Genomic DNA, 12,533 nt, shown 5'->3' with positions numbered 1-12,533 from the left:
ACAGAATACTGAGGATCTTGTTACTGCGCAATGATTTAAGTAATTGAATTATAATTTTACCACATTCTTTATTACTGATGGAAGCCAATTTCTCAAGGGCCAAACTTTGAGAGCCGCATGGTTATAGATCAATAATTTTTTTATTTTCTTGAGACTCTGTGCATCTTGTTCAGCCTATTAATTCCTCTATTCCAGCATTTTTGCTAATTGTTCATTTACTGATTCAGATTTCAAATGTCTTATTAAAGCATCAACTTCATTAGTATGATAAAGTGCTTTCTTATCATAGCTCACCACTGATACAGCTTTTCTTTAGATTCTCATTTTAATGACATTGAATAAAAGCAAATAAGCTTAACCTAGTAATGTAAGAAATCTGAGACCTTAGCAGTTTTTCAGGGCCAATAACAAAGGACATAACCTGAAGTTTTACACTGAAATGGTTTTCATGGTAAAGTTGGCAGTTGTTCTACTTACAGATTTAAAAATGAATGGAAGTAGCTCTTTGATGTGTATGATCACAACATATAGGTCATATTGCTGTTGGCATCATCAGGTATGCTGCTTATTTAGGTTAATTTTATTTTTTTGGTACACAGATAAAGGTCAAGGCGATTGACTTGGTTTCATCTTTCTGTAGCTGTGAGCAGAGATGCCCATTGCAGCCCCTTGAATTCAGCCTGGTTGTTTCCCAGAGATCTGTCAGAGGCATTTAGTAGTGCACTTAGCAGCAATGCTGGTCTGAATAGAAGCATCCTCACTCTGCTGGAGAAAGACCTGCGTTCGAGTAACTCTGATAATGCTAAGATATGTGGTAACACATAGTCCACTCAGGATGTTTGAGAGAGCTGCCTGCTCCTCAGCAAGGAAGGCATTCCCCCATCCTGGTTCACAGTGTGAATGGAGAGGGATTAGGATATTGAATTTAAACTCAGAGTAGAAACATGGAGAAGTGGAACTAAGCAGCTTGTCTGTCTTCTGTGCTCTGTGATGGCTATTCATCCTGTCAAGGATAGACTGTTAATAGAGCTCCCAAAAATAGTTATTTTAAGAAACTCAAACAATGAAACACCATCTTAAAGGTCTGTTGGTAGGTCAGTCAGTCATTGGACCAGAGGAATAGTAAAAATTATGTTCTTGCATTGCTTGTTGCTGTGAATTAAATGCTTCATTATACATGCTTTTGCTGAATGGCTGCATTCTACAAGTTAAAAACTGAAGCATGTAAGAATTTGGCAAAACCTGAACATCTAAATACAATCATAGTCATTTTCTCTATCTGGAGATCAGAGAGATTTGCTAAATTTAACACATATATAGGAGAATATGCCAAAAAGATAGCAGCAGTGGTGAGGCAACAATGACTCATCTCCAGCTCTTGAGAACCAGATGGAATTTTCTTTTTCTTTTAACTGGAGGTCAGTTTTATAGCTATAATAGTATCAGAGCTCATTAAAACTATCTGTGAAGACATTTTTACCTCAAAATGATTTGTGTTAAAAGGATTTTTCTTTCTGAATTAAATGTTTCAATTTCTATTAAAATTTATAATTTTTATGCAGGACAGAAAATGATGTATAGGTTTTTAAAAGGCAGGTATTTTTTACAAAGAGTGCAGTTTGCAAAACCAAGGATGTTAATAGCTGTTTCTGTTAATAACCTTCAGGAAAAGTTACAATTAATTCACTTCCATTGAGTTCTGTAAATTTGTTGTAGACAACTCTAGGACTAAAAGTAAGCAAAACAAGCTCAATACTGTAATTACTGTAAAGAAAAGGAGAACACCCTGCTTCCCTTACAAAGAGGAAATTTTTGGTACTGTGGTTTCTTTTCTGTACTCTGTAGAGAAGGTCTTTTGATTAAACTTTTGGAGGCTTCTGGCTGTGAGATTCAGCAGTAGATAAGACAAAGCTGTCTTTATTTTCAGAATAAACAGCGAGTTCTGTTTACAGTGTATAGTTTAAAAAAAAAAGACAATCGTTTATAGATCAGGAATTTTGCAGAACAGTAGGTTAATCATCTGTGGTTGGGAACATCAGCTTGTTAAAATTGGGAAAGTATGAGTCTAAGTAAATTACATGAAGCCAGAGGTAATACTTAGGCAAGTATCTTAAAAACAAATGAACATCCATACAGAAAAAAAAAAAAATCACAAAAATCCCTTCCCCTCCAAGCCTGTTTTAAGAAAGGGAAAGTAACAAATACTTGTTAAATTCAAAATAAATCTACTTTTTCTTTTTGTCAGCTTCCTTGTCTTCTATTCCAGGAAAAGCTAGATGAAGTGGTGGTTTTTTTTTTTGTTTTTTTTTTTTTTTTTGCTGAGAAACCTCTTATAGTTGTAAATTTTCACAGGATTTCAGTATCACACTGTATTCATGACACAGGGAAAAAATGAATGTAGTTTCATTAGCCAATCTTGCGGCTGATTTTTGTCTCATCCTGTGGTGTGGAAGCCACAAGGATCTTCCCAAGCTCTGTTTTTGCTGGGGCTCTGCAGTGCAGCGTGTTTTTCCTCCCTCCTCATGTAGCTGCGTGTGCTCACTGCCTTCCAGGGATGAGAGAAGCAGTCTGAGGTGAAAGGAGGATTTGGAGCAAGACATCTCTGAAGCCGAGAGCTGCAGTCATTGCAGTGGTGTAGCTTCCTCCTGCGTCCTTTAGAAATGCCTTTTATTTATTTAGAAATGTCTTTTATTGGCTCAGCATCTTTAATGGCTCTTTGAGAATCACCTGCCACTTCTGGATATGTGCAGCTAATCGGTGTGTGTGAAGGTGATGACTATGCCCCGTGGAAGGAGCTGCCAAATACCCCAGCAAATGAGAGGTCTAAGGTTTTTTCCTCCATCTTTGGATGTGTTTTTTCATATTTGGTTAGAGGTTTAGTAGGAATTTTGCATAAGCATGAACCACCCTCCTTTATGTAAATGTTTACTTTCACATTCAAATATCTGTTTAAAACTGCTATGATTCCTAAGGATCTAAATCCCCCCAGAAGGCATCTAACTTGTAATTGTTCTTGGAGATGTAGCTTGTTTTCTGGCTTTGCCAGGGAGATTGCTTAAACACACTTAGAAAATTATATAAACTTTTCTAAACTATAAAAGCTTCTTAGACAGCTACCAGCAATAACAGTAAATAAAATGCTTGGGCTTTATTTGCGCACAAACTCTTATTTTTACATAGGAATTAGGCATTTATATTTGCTTTTTAATACAAAATGTTTCCAGTAAATATTAAGGATTTCAGTAATGCATAAAGCTGCTACCAGAGTTTTTTGAGCACTATGGAGTTTTCCTAAAAGCTACATGAGGGCAGTAAAGTGTGAAATTACATGAAGTTTTCTTGAATGTAAACATGATTTTCTTGTCATCTGCTATTCAGCTCTTCTTAGACCCACTTGCCAGTAATTTTCTTTTTAACCAGGAACATTTCTTGACCATCTCTAATGAATAACAGAATTAGGCTATACATACAAGTTGGCATGAGGAAAAGCAAGAAGGTGATGAAAAAGATGACAAAGGCTCAAAGCAAAAGTTTAAGGAAGGTCTTCTTAAATTTTCATTTTAGCAAGTTAGGAGTTGTATTCTTTGAGGAAGGAGAATGTATTTGTTGAGGCAAGAGAAGTGAGTGGTTTGGTAATTCAGATTCAAAGGAGCACATGCTTGGAGAAACTGGTGCAGAAAAAAATGCAGTGGCAAAGAGATGTTCCTGAGAAAAGTCAGGACAGAGTAACAGTTGGAATGTTTGAGGAGTGAGTGAGGATCTGACACAGAGAGCCATGGCTCTGCCTGCTGTGCCTGTGCTGGAGAAATCCAGATTTTGGCACTTTTGTGTATGGATTATATGCACGAGCATGTACCTTATTTTGGAGGAAGCAGCACATCTGATGCATCTGATAATTATGGACAGTTTCTTGACAGTTAGAAAAGTGTATCAGTCAAACTGAGGACAAAACACAGGCATGTATGTTTAGAGCCATTAAGCTTTGCAGCAGGTCCTTTACAGAATCAGTCTGTTTTAGCAAAGGGTGATCAGCACTAGTTTTTTTGTGTAATTTCTTAGTATTTGCTTTATATTTATTATTATTGCCTTTGCACTTCTGAGTAGGTTTGAGAGATCAGTTTTCTTTTTGACCAGCATGCTACAATAAAATCGTTAATTCAATGCAGTTACTTAACTCTGTTTCTGAGAAATGTTGCTGGTCTGGTATTTTCCTCTGTCTTTAAAACTCTATCGACTGTTGTTTCATGACTTGGGAATAAAAGGGGAAGGAACATGGAAGAGGGAGTTGAAAAAGTTACTTTTGATTTTTGGAGATAGGACTGAGAGAATGGAATCATATGTTTTGGAGAAGAGCACTATGAAGCCTAAAAATACATATTTTTATTTTTAAACAGAATATTTTGCTTATGGTGAAACCACATATGTATACACATCAGAATTTTTTAAAGGATTCTGAGTTTGTGTAAATGTTATTAGAAGCTACATTCTGATAACAAAATTAGCCCATCTAATTGCAACAATTGAAGGGAATTGAATGTTGCAGGGCAATCCTTTCCACCAGCCCCAGCTTAGCTGGAAAATGTCAAAACCCAACCAAGTCAAATCAAACTTTTTTTTTTTTTTTTTTCCTTTTTTCCCCCCCTCCTCTTAAACTGTGAAGCAGAACTGAACAGACATGTAGACCTGCCTGGGTAAATGGAACAGATGCAGTCACCAGAAGATATTTTTCAAGCTGCTAAAATAAACCTAAAACAAGCATATTACTGTTACCCATCTATCCATCTCTTTTTTTTTTAATAGAATATTAAAGTCTCATGAAGTCTCACCTTGATTACTGTCTGTTTGTTATTGCGTATTTTAGTAATGATTTAAGTCTGGTTTTGTTAGGCTCTGCCTATCATTAGCAATATGGTATAGTGCAATGTGTTTCTGCCAAAAGCAGCACCTGCCAGAAAGCTTCTCAGCATGTCATAAAATAAATACAGTGAGTCTTGCAATGATATATTATTATTGTAAGTATTTCCTGAGAAAGCCAAAAATGAGTTGGAGCATCTGTGTGCTTTTTTTTTTTTTTTTTCCAGTTTGTGATTTTGCCTCAGTATTCTCATTGCTGCATCAATATAAGCTTTAATTTCCTAGTCAAGTGTGTGTGACATTTCAGGCTTTCAGGTCTTAAAAAACCATCTTAAAAAATCATTATAAGTTTGTATTTAAGTAAAGACCAAGCCTGAGCATTTCAGGAAAAAAATACCCCTTTTAGAACAATTCAAATGCAAAACCTGCGGGTCTGAGTCATCAGCTGTAATAAAAAATGTAGTGGTGATGTCAAAATAATGTTCAATATTTCATGAATTGTTGTTGTCCATAGCAGAAAAGTCTTGTCAATTAACTTGTAGATCCTTGGGCAACCATAGCAGCGTTTCAGTTCTGGAGCACTACGACCAGTTGTTCTGTAGGGTTGTCTGTGCTAGTGACCTACTGCTTTAAATTGATGCTGTAGAGTTTTCAGGTGGTAAGGCACAAAGAGGCCTATATAATTTCATTCTATTGGCTTCACTTTCCTTTAATTTCCACTATTTTTCTAGTTCAATAGTAAATGTGGGCTTTAGGATGAACCTAAAAGGAGGTCAGTATTGAAGTAGAGTAAGCTGCATTTGTGTAAGCAAAGTCTGTGGTTCAAGTTATCTGCCCTTGTCTATATATCTTTCTTTCCGAAGAGGTTTTTTTCATATTTTTTTACATCTGCAATATTGAGATCAATGGTCTGTTCAGCAAGGGTCAAGAAAATCTCTACCTAGCCATTAATGTTCTTAAAATTTATGACAGCATGTGGGGAAAAGACATAATTTTTGTCTTATCACTACTTAAGATGAATTATTGGGAGCTGGAAGCCAAGTCAAACCTTGAATCTTGAAATACCTGAAATCTTGAATTTTAAGTTTTAATTGCCAGTAATACTGATTTGCTAACGATATGTGTGAATGTGTGTGTATGTTTGTATGCATACATAAATCTTGTTCCATGATCTGTATGCTGTAATCCTACCAGCATGCTCTGTCATGCCTCAGGCTTGACAGCTTTTATTAAATACCCTTTTCTGCTGTGCTACTTACTGTGAGAATTTGTGATTGCTGACCTGTACTTTAGTTCTATTATCTCATGCCTGCCCATAAAAATTGGACATGAGAACAACTGGTAATGCTGACCTAACATGTGAAGTATAGCAGGGTTTATGCCAGCTATTGAGTTCAGGGTGGTGGTTTTTTTTTTGGTTTTTTTTGGTTTTTTTTTTTTGACATTAGTTTCTTTCCTAAGGGGTACTAGCTTGGACATAGATGCCTAATGCCTAACTGCAGCAATTCCACTCCTTATCCTGGGACAACAACTGTGTGGAAGCTGGAGTGCCAAAGCCTCACAAAATTTATGCTTCACAGAATTCACTTTTCCTGGTAAATCTAAATGTTTTGGAGAAGCTGACAGAGCACTGGGGAGCTGGCTGGCTCACAGGTTGTGCTAGCTGAGGTCTGTAAATCCTGAGTTGCCCCAGGATTTATTCATGTTGCCATCATGTTGCCAGTGGCTACCCCTTAGCTGTTTGGGGGCTGAAGGCTGCACTGCATGTGCTTCTAAATTAATACCAAAATGGGGGAGAAACCAACCTTGTGACCCAGGGCTCAGGGGTTGTGAGTAGAGGTGGAATAAATGAGTGACAGTTTCTTCTGAATGTCCAGATTTGCATCTGATTCAGGTTGAAATGAAGAAGCTTCTTCTTTGCTTGGTCTTTTCTTCATTTTGTTAAGGCAGGGAAAGAGTGTGAAGCCCCGGTTTACACTGTGCAATTTGTTGTGATTTAAGATACAGCAGTAATTTCAGTAGCTGTGCAAAGCTTGTCTAAATTTATTGACACTTGATGCCATCAACTCTAGTGAGTTAGTTTTCATACTGCCTCTTCACTGGAAACATGAGAATTTTCTGAAAAAGGCCAAAGTTTGCCTGTTGCCTCTTACTGGACAGGTGTCTGTAAGCATGCTGAGGCTGGGACTCACCTCACCTAAACTGGGACACCTGAGTGTTGGTCACCCCAGCCTATGCTGATCATTGACAGAGTCCACCTGCAGAAATAGGTAGTAGAAAAAACACCTGATGAGGATGGTTTATCAGGGCTGTCTTTAGTCCCAGTTTCACGAGGTGTCTCGCTTTCTGGGAAACTGATCTGCCGTCCACTGCAAAGGAAGCTGAAGCCGAGTAGCTCTAAGGGACAGATGTAGCTAAAGAGACTTAGCTGAATGAATTTTAGGTGCTTTAAGGTACATCCTAGTCTAAAGGGTTTGCAGGGGCTCAGTGAGCTAGATGGATTCAGTAGAGCCAAAAGAAACGCATAAGGGCTCATAGTTGTTCATCTCTTTGGTACACAGATGATTGTCAGCATAGCTTTGCTGCCATACTTAAATGTTGTTTAAATAAACACTCAAATTAGTGAATTTAGAGCACAAGCATTGAAATATAATTGTGTCCCAAAAATGACCATATATGGATGTACTGTGTTCGAGGAAATGTGAAAACTTCCATGAAATTGTGGATGTTTTAACAGTAAATGTTAAAACAGCAGTTCAAATGTATGAAGAAAAATGGAAATGAAAAGTGAAATTCTTTGTAATAAGTATGAGTTACTACATTGGATTCTGCGATTTAGACATATCTCATGTTAAGAATTAAAATATAAAAATATTCCAACACTGCTCTTAGGCCTGTAACACATGAAGAAAAGTTGAGAAAAAATACCCAACATTAAAAGATCCACCCTTGATTTTTTTTTATCTTTTTTTTTTTTTTTTCAGATGAAACCATTATACTGAATCCATTACCTGGTTAAAATGTTCTTTTCTCTTTCTCAGACATCTCTGATTTACAACTGATAATGGATTTTTAGCGAGTGTGGAATTTGATAAAGAGTGGCCTGTGAAAAACAGGCTATACGTAGAACCTCATACAGGAAATGTTTCTTTTTTCTGTTGTGTATAGTAGCAATTCTGACATATTCTAGAAGGCCTTCTAGTATATCAGATGAAGCTCCTCTGATAACATGGGTCTTTTTACTATCCCAGTACTCTCAAAGTACAGTGGAAGCAATGACAGAATTTCTTATTCTAAAGAAAAGTGGGAATAATGGAATTCAGCATATTATCATTAAATCAGTATTTGGGTGTTTTTCCTTTTGGTCATTATTAAGCTACTTTTTACATTTGTTTGGGAAAATATAGGGTTTTTAAAAATGTAATACAGAAACATTATTTCCACTGTATAAACAGACAAGGCAAGAATTTGTTGATATTTGGGTTTCTTGCCCTTTCTCCTAGTTAGGAGCAGAGTGGAGTGTATAATTTATCCCATGTCATGTAAAATATACATATATTTATATGTATGAAAGAACAAAACATGAATACACAAGTATAAACTTGTGATATATAGTGTTCAAGTTTGTCCTTGTGCATTTTTTTTTTTTTTTTGTGTTGAAGCCTTTGAAAGTTAGAGTTGAAGTAGCTGAAACCTAGTCCTGCTGTTTCAGTATTCTTGGTGATAATTTTCCATTTCATTGGCTTATGTACAATAGGTGGTGAGTTTGTTCAAGGGAATAAACAGGAAATAAAAACCGAGCTGTCTCTGAATGTTACATTGCAACATGTACACAAGTCTGAAAGGTATTTTTGCACCTGCTTAATAACATATTTTTGGGACTCACAGTTCACTGCAGCCTTCTGTCACTGCACCTGATTAAAACCTGTGAAGAGTTACCTGCTGGCTAGAGAACCTGGTGATAGAAAGCCATTTTCCTGTGTGCCTGAAAATTCCCAAATGTTTCTAAGTTTGTAGTATACAGTGTGTCAGTTCAATCTTCCAGCTTTTCCATGAATTGTTCAGCTCCACAGGAAGACTGTGAAGGACTCGAGATAAATGATTAAATGATGGATTGCCCTGAACACTGGGGTAATGAGGAGAAAAAAAAGAAAATACCCTTTTTGGAACCCATAACTTAGTACTATTGCAAAAGGTAGGATCAGCACAGAATGCATGGGGATCTGCTTACTATTCTTTTAATACCTGCACAGAGTCTTTAATAACCAAGTCTTCTACCTCAGGGTGAATTAATTTCTTATGCAGAAATTGTCAATCCAATGCTACTATTGCACTGAATCTTTCAGTCTTTGTATACTAAAATTATTTTTCAATCTATAACAAAAAAAAATGGAGATAATTTACAAATGAGAAGTTTTGTGAGAGATCTGGGAGTGAAATTCATCTGCCACTTCTGTCAATTTAGTGTTCTTCCTGTCAGCTGCACTATCCCTACAGAATGCATTTATTTCCTGGTATCTAGACATTAAAATTTCTTAGATAGAAAGTTTGTAGTATAGTGTTTTAAGACTGCTGCAGTTTTAATTTTGTATGTTGATGTTTTGCAAAATAGGTACATTGGGGCAGGTTAAGAAGAGATAAATGTTGATAAAAGCAGCTGTCTTTGGAGACAGTGGACATTGATCCCTTTTTTGAAGGTACAACCAATATATTTAATGAAAAAATTAAAATTTCTTTTGCACTTGATTATATAGTGAAGTGTAATGATTTCATTGTAATGATTGCTTGGGGTTTCATAATACGGTTCAGCTCCAACTGTGAGATGGCCCTTCTGTGGCATTTTAGGCTGGGTAGAGATTAAATATTGGCAGGAGCTCTTTTTGACGTGTTCATGGGAAGGTACCACATCCCATCTTAATGATTTTATTAATGGTCTACAGGAAAGAGTAGGCCATAAATCAAAGATGCTCAGAGGAGAAGTTTTGAACAGTCATCTGAGAGAATTTTTTCAAATGGATTTAGTCTAAGAATTCAGAAAGGTGGTAGACTTTTCATGCAAACAAGGAGGTAACTTGCAGTAAATGTGTGAAGTGAAAGGGTTAATCTCATAAATTACAGCAGCTTCGGAATGAAAGCAGGGAGAAATACTGACAGAGTATTACATGGCTGAAACAGATGAAGGTGGGAGTGAGTCTTTCCCCTTGCTACAAAAATAAACACAGTGACAGGTGAGTCTTTGGGAATTGGAAGGGAAAAGGCACATGATTGATTGGGCTGCTGCAAAATACTAGTTTGTCAGAGCACTGAATTGGAACAATTCAAGAAATACTGCTGATAAAAGATGAAAGGAAAAGAAAGTGAACTAGAGTGGAATGTGCAGACTCCTGCAGAGTCATATTACAAACTTAGCTGCCTGAGACTGCTCTCAAGATCCTGGACTGGGGGCTCTGATAAACCTTTCCTCTCCTATTCTTGCATGAAAGGGATGCTGTAGAGAGGAGGTTTTCACAGTCTGAATTGGAGTGAGAGGACCTTGTTCATGAGAGAGGTGTGTTTCTAGAGCCTTCTTGCTCTGGAACTCATTAATAGCAATGTCCAGAAAAAAGTGTGCTTGTTCAGTTTGAGTCTCAGTATTTTGTGACCCTGAACAAATTATTTGTTTTAACAAGTGCCTCTGTCTTCTAGCTGAGATTAATGAGGTATTTCTCAGGAAAGTGTTGTAAAACTAAAACACTTCAGTGATTATTTTCAGATACAGCATTTTCAGATATTGGTGAGGCTTGGATTTATTAGCTGTTGAATGCTGTGGGGTTATTAAGTCCTTGATATTTGTTAGAGTCAGTTTGCTACCTTCCTAACTGACTCGGATAATAGAGATGATCTTGTGTTTGCCTGCAGAATCTTGTGGACACCTTTTCTAGCATGCTGTCACTTCTGTCTTTACTGCTATTGTTACTCACACTAGCAAAATCAAATGTAGGGTAGAGATCTCCCATGCTGAAGTCACACCTTTGAGTGCAGAAGAGGCATAGCCTGGAACTGGTGAGTGAGGGTGTAATGCAATAGATTCTTACCAAATTCCTAAAATAGGTGGAATTACATCAGAGATAAATTTGAAACACTGAGGCTGTTAAGAAGCTGAAATCAGCTCACCAGATGTTTGTGTTTAATTTAGTAGCTGCACTTTGTTGCAGATGTTTTCCACCACTCTGTCAACTGTGTCAGGTGCAGAGTTGGCCATTGCTAACTATGGTAACAGATGAATTTATTATTAGACACTGACAGCTGAACTTGGCATTTTTTTAAAAGATTGTAGGACCACAGAAGCTAATTGGTGAGAAATAATAAAGTGAACCATCTAATTTAGAAATATGATCATTAGCAGACACATTTTTAGTAGAAGTCAATCAAGAGCATGCTAGCACATGCACATGAATGTGGAATCCAAATTTGACACTGTTCCATGATGACTCAGTGGAATTAAGAGCTGGAAGAGGAAGCATTTGGATTCTATGTACATAGTACATCTGCTTTCAGTGTTGTGTACATGTTGCTATCACTAGTAAGTAGTTTGCTTGAGGAGGTGACTAGCATGTGCAGCTGTCACCCTACAGTACCACAGCAGTGCCCAGCCAGACCAAAGCCAGTGCTATGCTTGTTTCTCCATGGAGCACTTCTCAGAGCAAGGAAGGTGCATTGCTACGTGGCTGTGCTGGAACTGTGCATTGTGTTTGTTCATTGCCTTCTGCTCATGCTCTTAATTTCCTTTAAAATGGGTGGCTGTGGAATGCACAGACTGGGATGGGCATGTGTCTGAGACACTCAGCAGTGTTGAAGCACAGCTCTTAGATAAATTCTGCTTTGCCATATAGCATCACATTATCCATGTGGTGTATAACAACTTTTCCCCCTTGTATTTAATTTAGTGTTTGCTTTCTGACAGGCTCTTTGTATCATTTTGCTTTAGCAATGATTTTTTTCATTTTTTTGACAAGTGCAGAATATGAATCTGTGTGACTCAACATGGGTTATTGTCTCAGCTTTGGGTGTTTTTTTTGTTGTTTTTGTTTTTGTGGGGTTTTTTTGTTTGTCTTTTTTTTTTTTTTTTTTTTTGCTGCCATGTGTCTTTAGTACTGCAGATTGCCATGACATTGCTGTAATGTTGCAAATTGTTTTGATGACTAAGTTAGAACTTTTTTGGGAAGGAGGAGGAAGAGGTAACATGGTTATTGTACTAGCAGCTGGATTCATAGTACTGTATTGAGAGCTACCAGCTAATCTGGTCCTTTGGAATTCCATCTGTTCTGCCTGGGGTGTTCTTTCTCAAAGAATTCCATTGGAATAAGGTTGAATTCTTAGGAAATTACTCCTCCTACAGGATAAAACTAAAACATCTCCAATGAAATGTGTTCAGACCGTTTAGAATTGTGTGACCAGAAAAGTAATCTCTCTTCTTCTCATCTAAGACAAGTTCAGCTATGCATAAATCATCCTGGAAGATGTTATACTGAGCAGTTTTTGCAGTCTTGTAATGATGAAACTTCTAAACTGCCCTGTAAAAATGCTTTATTTTCAGAAAACTTTTCCCTGACTGTCTAATACTTATTTCCTTAATGCAATAAGGAACAGTAGAACCTGTCTCTGTTCCATGCTTTAGTGACAAAAATACAAATGTTGCC

Source organism: Cinclus cinclus, chromosome 3, assembly GCF_963662255.1.
Source record: "Cinclus cinclus chromosome 3, bCinCin1.1, whole genome shotgun sequence".
In the NCBI taxonomy this organism is placed as follows: Eukaryota; Metazoa; Chordata; class Aves; order Passeriformes; family Cinclidae; genus Cinclus; species Cinclus cinclus.
The sequence above is the reverse complement of the archived record's forward strand: the minus strand, read 5'-3'. Positions refer to the sequence as shown.